This window comes from Chiloscyllium plagiosum, unplaced genomic scaffold (genome assembly GCF_037043375.1).
Source record: "Chiloscyllium plagiosum isolate Xiang-an unplaced genomic scaffold, Cpla_swu_hap1 HiC_scaffold_36, whole genome shotgun sequence".
Lineage (NCBI taxonomy): Eukaryota > Metazoa > Chordata > Chondrichthyes > Orectolobiformes > Hemiscylliidae > Chiloscyllium > Chiloscyllium plagiosum.
The window spans coordinates 49,796,647-49,817,331 of NW_028270174.1; the positions used below are offsets into that span (position 1 = coordinate 49,796,647).

Consider the following 20,685-nt stretch of genomic DNA (forward strand, 5'->3'; position numbering starts at 1 on the left):
CAAGATCCCCCGGTATCTGCGGCGGTGTGGTCGGGCGAGCAAGCAGCCTGAGGTCCTCCGGTATCTGCGGTGGTTTGATGGGGAGAGCAGGCAGCCCGAGGCCCCACGGTATCTGCAGTGGTTTGGTGGGGAGAGCAGGAAGTCTGAGGTCCCCCGTTATCTGCAGTAGTTTGGTGGGGAGAGCTGGCAGCCCGAGGCCCCACGGTATCTGTGGTGGTGTGGTGGGGAGAGCAGGCAGCCTGAGGTCCCCCGGTATCTGCAGTGGTGTGGTTGCAAGAGCAGGAAGCCCGAGGTCCCCCGGTATCTGCGGTGGTGTGGTTGCGAGAGCAGGCAGCCCGAGGTTCCCCGGTATCTGCGGTGGTGTGGTGTGGAGAGCAGGAAGCCCGAGGTCCCCCGGTATCTGTGGTGGTTTGGTTGCGAGAGCAGGCAGCCCGAGGTCCCCCGGTATCTGCGGTGGTGTTGTGTGGAGAGCAGGAAGCCCGAGTTCCCCCCAGTATCTGCGGTGGTGTGGTTGAGAGAGCAGGCAGCCCGGGGTCGCCCGGTATCTGCGGTGGTTTGTTGGGGAGAGCAGGCAGCCCAAGTTGTCCCCGTATCTGCGGTGGTGTGGTTGGGAGAGCAGGCAGCCCGAGGTCCCCCGGTATCTGCGGTGGTGTTGTGTGGAGAGCAGGAAGCCCGAGTTCCCCCCAGTATCTGCGGTGGTGTGGTTGAGAGAGCAGGCAGCCCGGGGTCCCCCGGTATCTGCGGTGGTGTGGTGGGAAGAGCAGGCAGCCCGAGGTGCCCCGGTATCTGCGCTGGTTTGATGGGGAGAGTAGGCAGTCTGAGGTCCCCCGGTATCTGCGGTGGTGTGGTGGGAAGAGCAGGCGGTCTGAGGTCCCCCGGTATCTGTGGTGGCTTGGTGGGGAGAGCAGGCAGCCCGAGGTCCCCCGGTATTCGCGGTGGTGTGGTGGGGAGAGCAGGAAGCCCATGGTGACCCCATAACTGCGGTGGTGTGGTGGGGAGAGCAGGCAGCCCATGTTGTCCCCGTATCTGCGGTGGTGTGGTTGGGAGACCAGGCAGCCCGAGGAACCCCAGTATCTGCGGTGGTGTGGTGTGGAGAGCAGGAAGCCCGAGGTCCCCTGGTATCTGCGGTGGTGTGGTGTGGAGAGCAGGAAGCCCGAGGTCCCCTGGTATCTGCGGTGGTGTGGTGAGGAGAGCGGGCAGCCTGAGGTCCCCCAGTATCTTGGTGGTTTTGTGGGGAGTGCAGGCAGCCCATGGTGTCCCGGTATCTGCGGTGGTGTGGTGGGGAGTGCAGGCAGCCCATGGTGTCCCGGTATCTGCGGTGGTGTGGTGGGGAGAGCAGGCAGTCTGAGATACCCCGGTATCTGCGGTGGTGCGGTGGGGAGAGCAGGCAGCCCCAGGTGCCCCGGTATCTCCGGTGGTGTTGTGGGGCGAGCAGGCAACCCATGGTGTCCCGGTATCTGCGGTAGTGCGGTGGGGAGAGCTGGAAGTCTGAGGTCCCCCGGTATCTGCAGTGGTGTGGTGGTGAGAGAGCAGGCAACCCATGGTGTCCCGGTATCTGCGGTGGTGTGGTGGGGAGAGCAGGCAGCCCCTGGTGTCCCCGCATCTGCGGTGGTGTGGTTGAGAGAGCAGGCAGCCCGAGGTCCCCCGATATCTGCGGTGGTTTGATGGGGAGAGCAGGCTGCCCCAGGCCCCACGGTATCTGTGGTGGTGTGGTTGAGAGAGCAGGCAGCCCAAGATCCCCCGGTATCTGCGGCGGTGTGGTCGGGCGAGCAAGCAGCCTGAGGTCCTCCGGTATCTGCGGTGGTTTGATGGGGAGAGCAGGCAGCCCGAGGCCCCACGGTATCTGCAGTGGTTTGGTGGGGAGAGCAGGAAGTCTGAGGTCCCCCGTTATCTGCAGTAGTTTGGTGGGGAGAGCTGGCAGCCCGAGGCCCCACGGTATCTGTGGTGGTGTGGTGGGGAGAGCAGGCAGCCTGAGGTCCCCCGGTATCTGCAGTGGTGTGGTTGCAAGAGCAGGAAGCCCGAGGTCCCCCGGTATCTGCGGTGGTGTGGTTGCGAGAGCAGGCAGCCCGAGGTTCCCCGGTATCTGCGGTGGTGTGGTGTGGAGAGCAGGAAGCCCGAGGTCCCCCGGTATCTGTGGTGGTTTGGTTGCGAGAGCAGGCAGCCCGAGGTCCCCCGGTATCTGCGGTGGTGTGGTCTGGAGAGCAGGAAGCCTGAGGTCCCCGGGTATCTGTGGTGGTTTGGTGGGGTGAGCAGGCTGCCCATGGTGTCCCCATATCTGCAGTGGTGTGGTGGGGAGAGCAGGCAGCCCATGTTGTCCCCGTATCTGCGGTGGTGTGGTTGGGAGAGCAGGCAGCCGGGGTCCCCCGGTATCTGCGGTGGTGTGGTGTGGAGAGCAGGAAGCCCGAGGTCCCCCGGTATCTGCGGTGGTGTGGTGGGTAGAGCAGGCAGCCCATGATGTTCCGGTATCTTGGTGGTGTGGTGGGGAGAGCATGCAGCCTGAGGTCCCCCGGTATCTGTGGTGGTTTGGTGGGGAGTGCAGGCAGCCCCAGATCCCCCGGTATCTGCGGTGGTGTGGTGTGGAGAGCAGGCAGCCCCAGGTCCCCCGGTATCTGCGGTTGTTTGGTGGGGCGTGCAGGCAGCCCGAGGTCCCCCGGTATCTGCGGTGGTGTGGTGGGTAGAGCAGGCAGCCCATGATGTTCCGGTATCTTGGTGGTGTGGTGGGGAGAGCAGGCAGCCTGAGGTCCCCCAGTATCTGCGGTGGTGTGGTGGGTAGAGCAGGCAGCCCATGATGTTCCGGTATCTTGGTGGTGTGGTGGGGAGAGCAGGCAGCCTGAGGTCCCCCGGTATCTGCGGTGGTTTGGTGGGGAGAGCAGGAAGCCCGAGGTCCCCCGGTATCTGCGGTGGTGTGGTGGGTAGAGCAGGCAGCGCATGATGTTCCGGTATCTTGGTGGTGTGGTGGGGAGAGCAGGCAGCCTGAGGTCCCCCGGTATCTGCGGTGGTTTGGTGGGGAGAGCAGGCAGCCCATGGTGTCCCCGTATCTGCGGTGGTGTGGTGGGGAGAGCAGGCTGCCCGAGGTCCCCCGGTATCTGCGGTGGTGTGGTGTGGAGAGCAGGTAGCCCGAAGTCCCCCGGTATCTGCGGTGGTATGGTGGGTAGAGCAGGCAGCCCCTGATGTTCCGGTGTCTTGGTGGTGTGGTGGGGAGAGCAGGCAGCCCATGGTGTTCCGGTATCTGCGGTGGTGTAGTGTGGAGAGCAGGAAGCCCGAGGTCCCCTGGTATCTGCGGTGGTGTGGTGTGGAGAGCAGGAAGCCCGAGGTCCCCTGGTATCTGCGGTGGTGTGGTGAGGAGAGCAGGCAGCCTGAGGTCCCCCAGTATCTTGGTGGTTTTGTGGGGAGTGCAGGCAGCCCATGGTGTCCCGGTATCTGCGGTGGTGTGGTGGGGAGTGCAGGCAGCCCATGGTGTCCCGGTATCTGCGGTGGTGTGGTGGGGAGAGCAGGCAGTCTGAGATACCCCGGTATCTGCGGTGGTGCGGTGGGGAGAGCAGGCAGCCCCAGGTGCCCCGGTATCTCCGGTGGTGTTGTGGGGCGAGCAGGCAACCCATGGTGTCCCGGTATCTGCGGTAGTGCGGTGGGGAGAGCTGGAAGTCTGAGGTCCCCCGGTATCTGCAGTGGTGTGGTGGTGAGAGAGCAGGCAACCCATGGTGTCCCGGTATCTGCGGTGGTGTGGTGGGGAGAGCAGGCAGCCCCTGGTGTCCCCGCATCTGCGGTGGTGTGGTTGAGAGAGCAGGCAGCCCGAGGTCCCCCGATATCTGCGGTGGTTTGATGGGGAGAGCAGGCTGCCCCAGGCCCCACGGTATCTGTGGTGGTGTGGTTGAGAGAGCAGGCAGCCCAAGATCCCCCGGTATCTGCGGCGGTGTGGTCGGGCGAGCAAGCAGCCTGAGGCCCCACGGTATCTGCAGTGGTTTGGTGGGGAGAGCAGGAAGTCTGAGGTCCCCCGTTATCTGCAGTAGTTTGGTGGGGAGAGCTGGCAGCCCGAGGCCCCACGGTATCTGTGGTGGTGTGGTGGGGAGAGCAGGCAGCCTGAGGTCCCCCGGTATCTGCAGTGGTGTGGTTGCAAGAGCAGGCAGCCCGAGGTCCCCCGGTATCTGCGGTGGTGTGGTTGCGAGAGCAGGCAGCCCGAGGTTCCCCGGTATCTGTGGTGGTTTGGTTGCGAGAGCAGGCAGCCCGAGGTCCCCCGGTATCTGCGGTGGTGTGGTCTGGAGAGCAGGAAGCCTGAGGTCCCCGGGTATCTGTGGTGGTTTGGTGGGGTGAGCAGGCTGCCCATGGTGTCCCCATATCTGCAGTGGTGTGGTGGGGAGAGCAGGCAGCCCATGTTGTCCCCGTATCTGCGGTGGTGTGGTTGGGAGAGCAGGAAGCCCGAGGTCCCCCGGTATCTGCGGTGGTGTGGTGGGTAGAGCAGGCAGCCCATGATGTTCCGGTATCTTGGTGGTGTGGTGGGGAGAGCAGGCAGCCCATGATGTTCCGGTATCTTGGTGGTGTGGTGGGGAGAGCATGCAGCCTGAGGTCCCCCGGTATCTGTGGTGGTTTGGTGGGGAGTGCAGGCAGCCCCAGATCCCCCGGTATCTGCGGTGGTGTGGTGTGGAGAGCAGGCAGCCCCAGGTCCCCCGGTATCTGCGGTTGTTTGGTGGGGCGTGCAGGCAGCCCGAGGTCCCCCGGTATCTGCGGTGGTGTGGTGGGTAGAGCAGGCAGCCCATGATGTTCCGGTATCTTGGTGGTGTGGTGGGGAGAGCAGGCAGCCTGAGGTCCCCCGGTATCTGCGGTGGTGTGGTGGGTAGAGCAGGCAGCCCATGATGTTCCGGTATCTTGGTGGTGTGGTGGGGAGAGCAGGCAGCCTGAGGTCCCCCGGTATCTGCGGTGGTTTGGTGGGGAGAGCAGGAAGCCCGAGGTCCCCCGGTATCTGCGGTGGTGTGGTGGGTAGAGCAGGCAGCGCATGATGTTCCGGTATCTTGGTGGTGTGGTGGGGAGAGCAGGCAGCCTGAGGTCCCCCGGTATCTGCGGTGGTTTGGTGGGGAGAGCAGGCAGCCCATGGTGTCCCCGTATCTGCGGTGGTGTGGTGGGGAGAGCAGGCTGCCCGAGGTCCCCCGGTATCTGCGGTGGTGTGGTGTGGAGAGCAGGTAGCCCGAAGTCCCCCGGTATCTGCGGTGGTATGGTGGGTAGAGCAGGCAGCCCCTGATGTTCCGGTGTCTTGGTGGTGTGGTGGGGAGAGCAGGCAGCCCATGGTGTTCCGGTATCTGCGGTGGTGTAGTGTGGAGAGCAGGAAGCCCGAGGTCCCCTGGTATCTGCGGTGGTGTGGTGTGGAGAGCAGGAAGCCCGAGGTCCCCTGGTATCTGCGGTGGTGTGGTGAGGAGAGCAGGCAGCCTGAGGTCCCCCAGTATCTTGGTGGTTTTGTGGGGAGTGCAGGCAGCCCATGGTGTCCCGGTATCTGCGGTGGTGTGGTGGGGAGTGCAGGCAGCCCATGGTGTCCCGGTATCTGCGGTGGTGTGGTGGGGAGAGCAGGCAGTCTGAGATACCCCGGTATCTGCGGTGGTGCGGTGGGGAGAGCAGGCAGCCCCAGGTGCCCCGGTATCTCCGGTGGTGTGGTGGGGAGAGCAGGCAGCGCATGGTGTCCCGGTATCTGCGGTGGTGCGGTGGGGAGAGCAGGCAGTCTGAGGTCCCCCGGTATCTGCAGTGGTGTGGTGGGGAGAGCAGGCAGCCCCAGGTCCCCCGGTATCTCCGGTGGTGTTGTGGGGCGAGCAGGCAACCCATGGTGTCCCGGTATCTGCGGTAGTGCGGTGGGGAGAGCTGGAAGTCTGAGGTCCCCCGGTATCTGCAGTGGTGTGGTGGTGAGAGAGCAGGCAACCCATGGTGTCCCGGTATCTGCGGTGGTGTGGTGGGGAGAGCAGGCAGCCCCTGGTGTCCCCGCATCTGCGGTGGTGTGGTTGAGAGAGCAGGCAGCCCGAGGTCCCCCGATATCTGCGGTGGTTTGATGGGGAGAGCAGGCTGCCCCAGGCCCCACGGTATCTGTGGTGGTGTGGTTGAGAGAGCAGGCAGCCCAAGATCCCCCGGTATCTGCGGCGGTGTGGTCGGGCGAGCAAGCAGCCTGAGGCCCCACGGTATCTGCAGTGGTTTGGTGGGGAGAGCAGGAAGTCTGAGGTCCCCCGTTATCTGCAGTAGTTTGGTGGGGAGAGCTGGCAGCCCGAGGCCCCACGGTATCTGTGGTGGTGTGGTGGGGAGAGCAGGCAGCCTGAGGTCCCCCGGTATCTGCAGTGGTGTGGTTGCAAGAGCAGGCAGCCCGAGGTCCCCCGGTATCTGCGGTGGTGTGGTTGCGAGAGCAGGCAGCCCGAGGTTCCCCGGTATCTGCGGTGGTGTGGTGTGGAGAGCAGGAAGCCCGAGGTCCCCCGGTATCTGTGGTGGTTTGGTTGCGAGAGCAGGCAGCCCGAGGTCCCCCGGTATCTGCGGTGGTGTGGTCTGGAGAGCAGGAAGCCTGAGGTCCCCGGGTATCTGTGGTGGTTTGGTGGGGTGAGCAGGCTGCCCATGGTGTCCCCATATCTGCAGTGGTGTGGTGGGGAGAGCAGGCAGCCCATGTTGTCCCCGTATCTGCGGTGGTGTGGTTGGGAGAGCAGGCAGCCGGGGTCCCCCGGTATCTGCGGTGGTGTGGTGTGGAGAGCAGGAAGCCCGAGGTCCCCCGGTATCTGCGGTGGTGTGGTGGGTAGAGCAGGCAGCCCATGATGTTCCGGTATCTTGGTGGTGTGGTGGGGAGAGCATGCAGCCTGAGGTCCCCCGGTATCTGTGGTGGTTTGGTGGGGAGTGCAGGCAGCCCCAGATCCCCCGGTATCTGCGGTGGTGTGGTGTGGAGAGCAGGCAGCCCCAGGTCCCCCGGTATCTGCGGTTGTTTGGTGGGGCGTGCAGGCAGCCCGAGGTCCCCCGGTATCTGCGGTGGTGTGGTGTGGAGAGCAGGTAGCCCGAGGTCCCCCGGTATCTGCGGTGGTGTGGTGGGTAGAGCAGGCAGCCCATGATGTTCCGGTATCTTGGTGGTGTGGTGGGGAGAGCAGGCAGCCTGAGGTCCCCCGGTATCTGCGGTGGTTTGGTGGGGAGAGCAGGCAGCCCATGGTGTCCCCGTATCTGCGGTGGTGTGGTGGGGAGAGCAGGCTGCCCGAGGTCCCCCGGTATCTGCGGTGGTGTGGTGTGGAGAGCAGGTAGCCCGAGGTCCCCCGGTATCTGCGGTGGTATGGTGGGTAGAGCAGGCAGCCCCTGATGTTCCGGTGTCTTGGTGGTGTGGTGGGGAGAGCAGGCAGCCCATGGTGTTCCGGTATCTGCGGTGGTGTGGTGGGGAGAGCAGGCAGCCCCAGGTCTCCCGGTATCTCCGGTGGTGTGGTGGGGAGAGCAGGCAGCCCCAGGTCCCCCGGTATCTGCAGTGGTGTGCTGGGGAGAGCAGGCAGCCCCAGGTCCCCCGGTATCTCTGGTGGTGTGGTGGGGAGAGCAGGCAGCCCATGGTGTCCCAGTATCTGCGGTGGTGCGGTGGGGAGAGCAGGCAGTCTGAGGTCCCCCGGTATCTGCGGTGGTGCGGTGGGGAGAGCAGGCAGTCTGAGGTCCCCCGGTATCTGCGGTGGTGTGGTGGGGAGAGCAGGCAGCCCATGGTGTCCCAGTATCTGTGGTGGTGTGGTGGGGAGAGCAGGCAGCCCGAGATGCCCCGGTATTTGCGGTGGTGTGGTGGGGAGAGCAGGCAGCCCCAGGTCCCCCGGTATCTCCGGTGGTGTGGTGGGGAGAGCAGGCAGCCCCAGGTCCCCCGGTATCTCCGGTGGTGCGGTGGGGAGAGCGGGCAGCCCTAGGTGTCCCCGTATATGCAGTGGTGCGGTGGGGAGAGCAGGAAGTCTGAGGACCCCGGTGTCTCCGGTGGTGCGGTGGGGAGAGCAGGCAGCCCATGGTGTCCCCGTATCTGCGGTGGTTTGGTGGGGAGAGCAGGCAGCCCATGGTGTCCCCGTATCTGCGGTGGTGTGGTGCGGAGAGCAGGCAGCCCATGGTGTCCCCGTATCTGCGGTGGTGTGGTGGGGCGAGCAGGCAGTCTGAGGTCCCCCAGTATCTCCGGTGGTGTGGTGGGGAGGCAGGCAGCCCATGGTGTCCCCGTATCTGCGGTGGTTTGGTGGGGCGTGCAGACAGCCCGGCCCGAGGTCCCCCGGTATCTGCGGTGGTGTGGTGGGGAGCGCAGGCAGCCCATGGTGTCCCCGTATCTGCGGTGGTGCGGTGGGGAGCGCAGGCAGCCCATGGTGTCCCCGTATCTGCGGTGGTGCGGTGGGGAGCGCAGGCAGCCCATGGTGTCCCCGTATCTGCGGTGGTGCGGTGGGGAGCGCAGGCAGCCCATGGTGTCCCCGTATCTGCGGTGGTGCGGTGGGGAGTGCAGGCAGCCCATGGTGTCCCCGTATCTGCGGTGGTTTGGTGGGGCGTGCAGACAGCCCGGCCCGAGGTCCCCCGGTATCTGCGGTGGTGCGGTGGGGAGCGCAGGCAGCCCATGGTGTCCCCGTATCTGCGGTGGTGCGGTGGGGAGCGCAGGCAGCCCATGGTGTCCCCGTATCTGCGGTGGTGCGGTGGGGAGCGCAGGCAGCCCATGGTGTCCCCGTATCTGCGGTGGTGCGGTGGGGAGTGCAGGCAGCCCATGGTGTCCCCGTATCTGCGGTGTGTCAGCGCAGGGAGAGCGAGCCAAAGCTGAGGAAATCAAGTCCTTATTGAGAGTTGCGCCAGCATGACTAAGGGTTTAAAGGTGATAATGTTGAACTTTTAACTCCATTTCTTTATTTTGTTAATTAATACCAAAAAAAGACCATAATGTATAACTTCTAACTTTGTTTCTTTATTCTTCTACTGTGTAACTAAGGTTTTGTACCTTGGTATCTTTGTACCCAAGATGACGCACTTTTCACTATACAGCTGCACCTGTGACAATAAAATGTCATCCTAATTCTAATTCAGAGTTACCTGTCTCATTTGAGTGCCAATCTGTCATGTGACTCCTGACTACCTTACTCTCCAAAGTCTGTAAGGCATGATTCAGGGCTCAGATGGATAACTGCTGAAAACGTGTTGCTGGAAAAGCGCAGCAGGTCAGGCAGCATCCAGGGAACAGGAGAATCGACGTTTCGGGCATAAGTCCTTCTTCAGGAATTCAGGAAGAAGGGCTGATGCCCGAAACGTCGATTCTCCTGTTCCCTGGATGTTGCCTGACCTGCTGCGCTTTTCCAGCAACACATTTTCAGCTCTGATCTCCAGCATCTGCAGACCTCACTTTCCCCTCAGATGGATAACTCCCCAGTTGCCTGGATGGGTGCAGCTTCAACAACACTCAGAAAGATTGACACCATCCAGGACAAAGCAGCCCATTTCATTGCTACCACATCCACAAACGTCTACTCCCCTCCACCATCATTGCTCAGTAGCAGCAGTGTGTACTATCTACACAATGCACTGCAGGAATTCACCAAATATCCTCAGACAACGCTTTCCAAACCAACAACCACTTCTATCTAAAAGGACAGGCCAGCAAATATATGGGGATACCATCACCTTCAAGTTCCCTCCACGCCACTGTCCACCCTGACTTGGAAATATATCGCTGTGCCTTCACTGTCGCTGAGCCAAAATCCTGAATTCCCTCCCTAAATGGCATTGTGGTTTTAACCCACAGCAGGTGGACTGCTACAATTCAAGAAGACATCTCCATCACCTTCATAAGCACAACTAGGGATGGGCAATAGCCAGCAATACCCACATCCCACAAACGAATTTAAACAATGACTTATGAAAGACAAAGTCTCAATGTTATTAAAAGCAATTATCTTTCCAGCTTTGTTGTTGCACATTTCACTTTAAAATCATTGTTTTTTTGGCCCTGTTCCACCTTTCTGAAACAAAATAAATTCAAAACCGCAACTTTGTAATTTCCTGCTTTTAACTTCTTTCTCAGATGACGCACCTATGAATTTAAACAAGAACCCATTTTGGAACCATGAAGTATTACAACACAGGAAATGTGATAGCTGACAATGATTCCCTGATGGATGGAATAGATAATTCATTTAATTCATGTCTCCTAGCACCTTAATCATGTAAAAGAAATCTCGCATAGCTTGCATGCTCGCTCCGAGAAGGTATGAGGAAATAATATGTACAAATTATTGGGGAAGATTACTCAACTATCAAATGTGATCATTAACATGCTTGCATAAATCTCATCCAGGTGTGAATGTTTCAACTTACAGACCTTTGTTTTACAAAGTTGGGTGGAGTGTTAATATTAAAATGACAAAAGAAGGTATCCTATATAACAATTGGTAAGGACTTGCTGAATTCAGTCATAAACGAATAAACCAGAAACAGATCTTTTCGGTTTTTTATCTTTAATACTGAGTGGTAGAAATTGGTTCAGCTGGAGACAGTCACAAGGCTGTGAGAAAACCAAATGGACTGGAAAGGCCGGGAAATGTTTCACTGGAGGTTGAAGAGTGAGCTTATCGAGGTTCATGACTTCATGAGGGGCATAGATGATGTGAATGACAAGGGTCTTTTCCTAGGGAGGGGGAGTTCGAGACCAGGGGCATGTTTTTAAGGTGAGAGGAGAAAGATTTAAGAAGGACATGAGGGGCAGCTTTTTTTTTAACAGAGTGTGGTTCATGTGTGGAAGGAGTTGCCAGGAGAAGTGGTGGATGCAGGTACCTTTAAATATGGAAAAGGCATTTAAATAATTACATGAACTGGAAAGATTTGGAGGGATATGGGCCAAATATAGGCAGGTGGGACCAACTTAGGTTGAGACCATGGTCGCAATGGAGTTGTTGGACTGAAGGCTCTGTTTCCATGCAGTATGACTCTATAATTCTATGACTCTATGACCCTGTAAAATGAACTTACTTTTCATTGGAACTGCAGGGAGACTCCCATACAGTGCAAGACCAGTTTCAACACTGTTCGCCATTAACTGATTTAAAACATGACTTAAAACTGAAACTGGATTACTGGGAAACTGAATTAAAAACAAAAATTGCTGGAAAATCTCAGCAGGTCTGTGAGAGAAATCAGAGTTAATGTTTCAGGTCCACTGACCCTTCCTCAGGACGATCACAACTCATCGTCTGACAGCAGAAATCACCATCAGGATTGCTCCTCAAGACCTTATTTTCTTATCCTGCTTCAATTCTTCATATCTCGGGCCTTACTGCCAATGCTGCAAGCTCCATAAATCTGCAGTGTGATTTCAATCCATCTGAATCGGTGGCACAGTGGTTAGCACTGCTGCCTCACAGCGCCAGGGACCTGGGTTCAATTCCTGGCTCATCCATTGTCTGTGTGGAGTTTGCACATTCTCCCTGTGTCTGCGTGGGTTTCCTCCCACAGTCCAAAGATGTGCAGGTTAGGTGAATTGGCCATTGTGTTCAGGGATGTGTAGGTTAGGTGCATTAGTCTGGGCTAAATATATGGGTAGGGGAATAGGTCTGGGTGGGATACTCTTCAGAGGGTCAGTGTGAACTTGTTGGGCCAAAGGGCCTTTTTCCACATTAGTGATTCTATTCTATGATTCTGTCACTGAATAATTTAAATGTCCCAAAGCAACATTGAAAAGCTATGGAGGAAAGTGAATGTGTAAGGTAAAGGGGACAGCATGGTGAGGCTGGTGGGATTTAGGGTGACAAATGTGGGTGGGAGGATGGGAGAATGGTGACAGACTAGTGGGGAGTGGAATGGTAGGCAGGTAAGTGAGTAAGGTGGCGAGGGGTGATAAGGTGGGTAGGTGGTTGGAGATCTACAGTAGATTGGGGGAAGTTGGGTCTGTTCATAGGGAGTTGGGTGCTGAGATTCAGTCAGGTTAGAGTCACAGGAGTGTGTTGGGTGTAGAAGGGTCATCAGCTCATATTGGGTGGCATCAGGAAGGGAGTCATGGGTGGGTAATCAGTTTTATAGTTAGCCAGGAGTTTGGGTAGCTTTTAAAGGCCCCTGTGGTACAATGGTAATATCCCTATCTCTGAGGCAGGAGGCCTGGGGTTCAAGTCCCACCTGCTTTAGAAGTGTGTCATAACCCATCTGAGCAGGTTAATTAAAAGTATCTAGAATAAGATTAATCCCTCTGACTTTTCAGAGAATCCTGACAATGTGGAAAGAAGCTATTGGCCCATCAAGTCTGCACTGAACCTCCCACCCAGACTTAGCCCCCCACCCACCCCATCACTGTAAGCCCACATTTACCATGTGGTACATGCCCACATGTAGTGCCCACACTACAGGGCAATTTAGCATGGCTGATCCATGTAACCTGGGCATCTTTAGACTGTGGGAGGGGAAACTGCAATGAGACCTGGGTCTTCCTGTGCATCAGTCATTGAAGGTAAGCATTGCAGCTGCAGAAGGTGGTAAAGAAGGTCCTAAAGGAGGTTTACATCCTAAACGTTGACGTCTCCACCTCCTGATGCTGCCTGGCCTGCTGTGTTCTTCCAGCCTCCTGTTTGTCTACCTTGGATTCCAGCATCTGCAGTTTTTATGTCTCTGTGTGGTAAGCGGGCCTTCATAGCAAGAGCACTTGAGTACAAGAGCAGGGAAGTCCTGCTACAAGTATACAGGGCCGAAGTGAGATCACACCTGGAATATTGTACACAGTTTTGTTCTCCTTATCTGAGGAAAGATGTTCTCACTGTAGAGGGAATGCAGTCAATGTTTACCAGACTAATTCCTGGGATGGTTGGACTGACTGACATCTGACTGGAGAGATTGAATAGGTTAGTAATATATTCTCTGTAATTCAGAAGAATGAGGGAGACCTCATCGAAGTCTGTAAAATTTTAACAGAGTAGATGAAAATGTTCCTCATGCTGTCCGAGTCCAGAACCAGGGGATACAAGCTAAGGAGCAAGCAAGTTCGGATTGAAATGAGGAGAAACACCTTCACACAGAGAATGTGATGAGCCTGTGGAATTCACTACCACAGGAAGCAGGAAAGGCCAGAACATTGGAAGATTTTAAGACGGAGTTTGATATAGCACTTGCTTCTAAAGAGATCAAAGGATAATGGGGAAAAGCGGGATGGGCTATCAAGTTGGATGATTAGCTGGGATCACAATAAATGGTGGACAACGTCAGAAATCACATGACACCAGGTTCCAGCCCAACAGGTTTATTTGAACTCACAAGCTGCTCCTCCATCAGGTGAATTGGTGGAGTAAGATTGAAGGGATGAGTGTCTACCCTTGCTCCTACTTTCTGTTTTTCTCTTCTCTATGTTTCTGTGTAACTTCTCCTCAGAAGACAGTTCTTCCATTCTCAGGCTCAAAGAATTCTAATCAACTAGTCAGGCGGGAACTCCCTTTTCTATTATGCATTCCGAAATGCTCTGCTATTACATCCTCTACAACATTTCCCAAATTATAAATATTAATTGGCCTACACTTACTTGTTGTTTTTGACTCATTCCCTTTCTAAACAAATGAGTTATGTTGGCAGTTTTCCAGTCCTCAGAAACTTTTCCAAAACCCCCTGAATCCTGGTAGATCACTGCAGTGCATCCATTATTTCTGCAGCTGCTGCTTTTAATATCTTAGGATGCATGCCTTCAGGTCAAGGGGCCTTATTGGACTTTAGCCCCATTATTTTCTTTAGTGTCTTTTGTACTTATTCCTGACCTGCTTTTGCCTCTAGATTGTTTTGTTATTTTTGAATATTATTGGCAACTTCCTAATGAAGAGTCCTGAGCTGAAATGTTGACTTTCCCGTTCCTCTGGTGCTGCCTGACCTGTGTGCTTTCCAGCTCCACTTTTTACTGACACTTCTACCATGAAGATTAGTGCAAAGCATTTATTCAACACATCTGCCGTTTCCTGGTTCCTGAGGGGCCTATGTTTACTCGGACTTCTCTCTTCCTTTTTGTATATTTAAAGAAGTTCTTGCTGTCTGTCTTGATACCACTTGCAAATTTAAGCTCAAAGTTAATACTCTTCCTCTTTTTTTTTGATTAGTTTATGTCGTTTTTTGAAACCTTTCCCAATCCTGTACTAATCTTTGCCACATTGTATATTTTTTCTCTCTCAATTTGATGCTATCCTTCACTTTACTGGTTAACCACACATGGCATATCCTCTTCTTAGAATCCTTTCTCGCTGGGATATATCTTTGTTGTAAGTCATGAATTATTTTCTTCAGCATCTACCATTGTTCCTCTATTGTCTTTGTTGTTAAACTCCTTTCTCAGTCCACAGTATCCAGTTCAACCTTCATTCATTTGTGTTTACATGTATTTCGGTTTAACACAGCTGTTGCCAACTCAACCATTTAAGCAACACAAACAAAACATATAGAGATTGGAGTTCTCCAAAAGTTGGCCACTTGACCAATGACTATTTTACAATCCATGATTCTTGGCTGCATCCAGCTCTCATCTACTGGAACTGGGCATCAATCAGATTCTGGCTGGGTTATAGCACTCGACACAGTTGAATATTGAAAAGCGTAAGGAAAGAATCCACCTCCTAAATGCCCTCTTCTTCTCCTTGGGAGAACAGTTCTCCCAGTTCCTCAGTATCTATCACATCACTTCATTGTCTGTTCCAACTGGGCAGAGCATGGTAAACCAGGGTGATGCAGCATACTCTGTCCATACTTCACCATGGACATCCAGTCCGTGTACACCTCCATCCCCCATCACAAAGGACTCAAAACCCTCCGCTTCATCCTTTCCCGCCGAACCAACCAGTACCCTTCCACTGACACCCTCCTTCGACTGACTGAACTGGTCCTCACCCTGAACAACTTCTCTTTCCAATCCTCCCACTTCCTCCAAACCAAAGGAGTAGCCATGGGCACCCGCATGGGCCCCAGCTATGCCTGCCTCTTCATAGGATATGTGGAACAGTCCATTTTCCGCAGCTACACTGGCACCACCCCCCACCTTTTCCTCCGCTACATCGATGACTGTATCGGCACTGCCTCGTGCTCCCACGAGGGGGTTGAACAGTTCATCCACTTCACCAACACCTTCCACCCCGACCTCAAATTTACCTGGACCATCTCAGACTCCTCCCTCCCCTTCCTAGACCTCTCAATTTCTATCTCGGGCGACCGACTCAACACGGACATTTACTATAAACCGACCGACTCCCACAGCTACCTAGATTACATCTCCTCTCACCCTGCCCCCTGTAAAAACGCCATCCCATATTCCCAATTCCTTCGTCTCAGCTGCATCTGCTCCCAGGAGGACCAGTTCCAATACCATACAACCCAGATGGCCTCTTTCTTCAAAGACCGCAATTTCCCCCCAGACGTGGTCGATGATACTCTCCACCGCATCTCCTCCACTTCCCGCTCCTCCGCCCTTGAGCCCTGCCCCTCCAATCGCCACCAGGACAGAACCCCACTGATCCTCACCTACCACCCCACCAACCTCCATATACATTGTATCATCCGTTGTCATTTTCGCCACCTCCAAATGGACCCCATCACCAGGGATATATTTCCCTCCCTTCCCCTATCAGCGTTCCAAAAAGACCACTCCCTCCGTGACTCCCTTGTCAGGTCCACACCCCCCACCAACCCAACCTCCACTCCCAGTACCTTTTCCTGCAACCGCAAGAAATGCAAAACTTGCACCCACACCTCCCCCCTTACTTCCCTCCAAGGCCCCAAGGGATCCTTCCATATTCGCTACAAATTCACCTGCACCTCCACACACATCATTTAGTGCATCCGCTGCACCCGATGTGGCCTCCTCTATATTGGGGAGACAGGTCGCCTACTTGCGGAACATTTCAGAGACACCTCTGGGACACCCAGACCAACCACCCTGTGACTCAACACTTCAACTCCCCCTCCCACTCCACCAAGGACATGCAGGTCCTTGGACTCCTCCATTGCCAGACCATAGCAACACGACGGCTGGAGGAAGAGTGCCTCATCTTCCACCTAGGAACCCTCCAACCACAAGGGATGAACTCGGATTTCTCCAGTTTCCTCATTTCCCCTCCCCCCACCTTGTCTCAGTCCCAACCCGCGAACTCAGCACCACCTTCCTAACCTGCAATCTTCTTCCTGACCTCTATGCCCCCACCCCCACTCCGGCCTATCACCCTCACCTTATCACCCTCACCTCAACCTCCTTCCACCTATCGCATTCCCAACGCCCCTCCCCCAAGTCCCTCCTCCCTACCTTTTATCTTAGCCTGCTGGACACACTTTCCTCATTCCTGAAGAAGGGCTCATGCCCGAAATGTCGATTCTCCTGCTCCTTGGATGCTACCTGACCTGCTGCGCTTTTCCAGCAACACATTTTCGGCTCTGATCTCCAGCATCTGCAGTCCTCACTTTCTCCATACTATATTAGACAGCCTCCCCAGACTAGTATGAACCTTCAGCAGCCATACTCTGCTGCACCACACTCCTGATTCAGGCATAAGTAGCATTGTATCTGATTGAGCAGGCGCCAGACTGATGACTTTGCAGCTCCCTGACAAATGATTTGCAATTCTCCTGACTACTTGTGTTGGCCATTCCCCACTGCCTATTGTCCCTCTTTCCATCCCATCAGCATCTACATCCAAAGGACCAGAAGCCACCATTTCTGCCACCTCCAACAGGATGCTAGCATCAGACACATAGTCCCCTGCCCTCCCTTGTCAGCCTTCCGCAGGGATCTCTCCCTCTGGGACACCCTGGTTCACTCCACCTTCATTCGCAACACCTCCTCACACCATCCACTTTCCCATGTAACCAGAGAAGGTGTAGCATCTGCCTGTACACCTCCTTCCTCCTCACTATCCAAGACACCCGACATACCTTCCAGGTGAAGCAGCAATCTACCTGCACTTCACACAATCCAGTCTACTATATTCACTGCTCACAGTGCAGTTTCCTCTAAACTGGGGAGATTAACACAGATTTTAAGTTTAATACTTTTAAAGGCAGAATACCTCCTGCTGTGCCCCTCACCTATCCCCACCCCTCAGACCCTGACATGACATAGCGCTGCTTTCAGCACAGTCATTTTCACCTACACTGCTTCCCATAATCCATTTTTTCTCCTTCCCGGGGCTTGCTATCAGCTTTGTTTGCCTAGCTTCCTTTCTCTCCCTCTGGACCCTGTATCCACTTATCCACTCACTCCTTTACCCCCACACCCCATCTTCAGCACATATACCATCTTTTCCTAGCTATTATCAGTTCAGGTCATAGCACTTGAAGCAAGAACCGTGCTTTCTTTCCACAGATGTTGCCAGACCTGGCAGGTTTCTCCAGCAATTTCTGTTCTGTTGCTCGATCTTTAGCTGTATTTGAACATACCCCAGATATAGTCCAAGCAATGATGTGACCATGACCAAGCCCCTGGACTATGTGTTGCTTGTGCAGTAACTAACCACACCAGAGCCCTCTGAGGTACAGTTTCCCCTGGCCCCTTGACTAGCCTGAGGATTAGTTTTGCATCTCTATTCCCTTCACCACATCCAACTTCCTCATTAACTGCTCAGCAAAGGAAACAGATTTGATCTATTCCCACTGGTCTCTGCATGCTTGTGAGCAAGAACACTATTTCAGGCCATCTTTTCTCCTGAATGACTCAGCCTTTTCACCTACTTTCTTACGTCACATATTCAACTCATTGCAAAAATCAGATTGCAAAATTCCCTCTCCATCAACACTTCAAAGTTGCAGTCAACAGAATCATGACAGATCTTAACCAACATTAAACCACAAATAGCTCAAGTAAATGACTTCACAAAGTATCTAACACCATCTGCAGTATTTTACTTTTGTAACATAAGATTAGACAATTGTTTTGCACGTTTCACTTGTCCGATCTCCACAAGTAAAACTCACCTCGTCCCATTTCCTGCCTTTTCACTATACACCTGAAAGTGTTTTGTATCTTCACATACTTATCCAATTCTCTTTCAAAAGCCTTGATTGAGTCTTCTTCCTCTTGCTTTTCTGGCAGTCCAGTCCAGATCCCAACTACTAATAGTGTAAGGAACAGTGTCTGCATGTTATTTTGTCCATCACTTTAAATCAATGTCTTCTGGTTCACAATCTTGACATCAATAGAAACAGTTTCTCTCCATCTGCCTTGCCCAGTTCCCCTGTGATTTTGAACAACTCTATCAAATCTGCTTTTCTCCAAGGAGGATAACACCAGATTATCCCAATTATTCACATTCTCGTCCCTGGAAGCATTTTTATAAAATCCTTTTTTAAGGCTGTGTTCTATCTGTGTGGTTGCTGTATAGTTTCTTTTTTTTGGATAACAATATTTCATTCTCGTACTCAAGCAAGCATTGGCTTTGTCTCTCCTTTATAAAAACATGGACATTTGGCTCAGGAATGGGTCATTTAGCCCTTCCAGCCTGCTCTGCCATTCAATATGACCATGGCTGATCATCCAACTCAATATCCTGTTTCAACTTCCACTCTTTGATCCCTTTAACCCGAAGAACCACATCAATCTCCTACATTAAAAAATTAAATGTTATGGTCTCAAAAGCTTTCTGCGGCAGAGAATTCCACAGGCTCACTACTACCCGAGTCAAGACAGTCCTCATCAGCTCCGCCCTAAATGGCCTTTCCCAAAATCTTAGATTGTTATGGACTCCCTAGTCATTGGAAACACCCTTCCTACATTTACCCTGCCCAGTCCTGTCATAATTTTATAGGTTTCTATGATATTCCTCTTCATTCTTCTAAACCCCAGTGAATATAATCCTAACTAATCCAATCTCTCTTCATCCACTGCAGCCTCCCAGCACCAGGGTCCCAGGTTTGATTCCAGCCTGGAGTGACTGTCTGTGTGGAGTTTGTACATTCTCCCCATGTCTGCGTGGGTTTCCTCCGGGTGCTCCGGTTTCCTCCCACAGTCCAAAGATGTGTAGGGCAGGTGAATTGGCCATGCTAAATTGCCCATAATGTTAGGTGCATTAGTCAAAGGGAAATGGGTCTGAGTGAGTTACTGCTCAAAGGGTCAGCGTGGACTTGTTGGGCTGATGGGCCTGTTTCCACACTGTAGGGAATCTAATCACCAATTTTGCCATCCCAGGAAGCAGTCTGGTAAACTTCTGTTGCACTCTGTCCATAACGATTATTAATTTGGTTAACTATGTTCTTTTTACCTTCCATACAATTACAATGCCTTTACTAAAGCAGGGAGTAAAAGGTGGTGGGGTGGGGGCACGGGGCACATAAACTGAAATAGAAGTCAGACAGACTACTTTATTAGTTGACATGTCAGGAACATTTTGCAACTTGGAAAAATCAAGAAATGCACAATTTTACCTCTGTAAAATTCGGTTGTTTTGCAAAGCAATGGGGAATTACTTCAAGGCAGTGGTACCAAGGGTCTGAGTTGAGGAAAGGCTGCCTGGTGACAGCTCTCTGATTGGTCAAGCTGCAGAGTCTCCCCCTCTGTGGAGTTAGAGTAGCCATGGTATCGCTCTCCTTGGTGCAAGTGAAAAAGTAAAAAGAAAATCAAGAAATGTGAGCACCTTTGAAGGAAAGGTGTTAATTGGTAATGCTATTAATATTAGAGACCCTGGTAATATTCTGCATATGTGGATTTGAATCCTGCTGTAGCAGGTTGTCAAATTTGAATTAAGTAAATATTTAGGGGTCTAATGATGACCATGAAATCATTGTCAATTCTGGGGAAAAAATCCATCTTATTTACTAATGTCATTCAGGGAAGGAAATCACAATTCCTTATTTGGTCTAGCCTACATGTAATTCCAAACCCACAGCAATGGCATTGACACTTCATGGGATGAGTAACAAATTCTTGTCTGGCCAGTGACACTAATATCATTTGAATAAATGTTTAAAAACTTATTGAAGTATGGTAGCTTCACATTGAAAAGGAGAAAAATGAAATGATATTTGTTGTGACTGACTGAGAGAAGTTTTACGAAGTGAGGAACTGTGACCTCTCCTCACGTGATCATACTTTCATGCAGAAGTTGCTTGTAAGGGCTGGTCAATGTGACCAGAAACAACACTGCGTGGGCTCTTCAGCATTCTGTGGTGATTCAAATGCTCTTGGCATATCTCTTTCCTCCCACAAGTGTTATTTTCAGATCATAATGACAGTTTATTCCAAGAACTCACTGATATTTTTATAAAACATTATGAACCATTGTATTATCATCCACCGCATAAGGCTTTCATTATATTGTTTCTCTCCTACAGCCTGGGAATTCCAAATTGATATAATGAGCCTTGGAGGTTGAAATAACTCCACAGGGGCCGGTATCCTATCAGAGGCATGGTAGCTCAGTAGCTAGCACTGCTACCTCATAGCACCAGGGATCCAGGTTTGATTGCAGCCTCAGGTGACTGTGTGGAGTTTGCACATTCCCCTCGTGTCTGCGTGGGTTTCCTCTAAGTGCTTGTCCATGCTAAATTGCACATAGTGTCCAGGGATGTGTAGACTAGGTGGGTTAGCCATGGGAAATGCACAAGGTTACAGGGACAATAGGGGAGTGGGGCTGGGTCTAGGTGGGTCGCTCTACAGAGGGTCAGTGTGGACTTGATGGGCTGAATGGTTTGCTTCCAAAGTGTAGGGATTCTATGCATAAGTCACCCCTTTATTTACACGTGCATAGTACTTGACACTGATCCAGCTACACTGATCTAGCATGGTGGCTC

At 53.5% G+C, this 20,685-nt stretch overlaps 1 long non-coding RNA gene across 1 annotated transcript in view; it reads left to right on the forward strand.

The window, feature by feature from the left end:
* Positions 1–10,073: 10,073 nt before the first annotated feature.
* The window catches only part of LOC148139943 (uncharacterized), a 30,004-nt gene continuing 19,392 nt past the window's right edge, over positions 10,074–20,685 (forward strand). The window contains exon 1 of the long non-coding RNA XR_015753363.1: positions 10,074–10,175. This is a non-coding gene — a long non-coding RNA (uncharacterized LOC148139943). The remainder of the gene's footprint in view (positions 10,176–20,685) is intronic.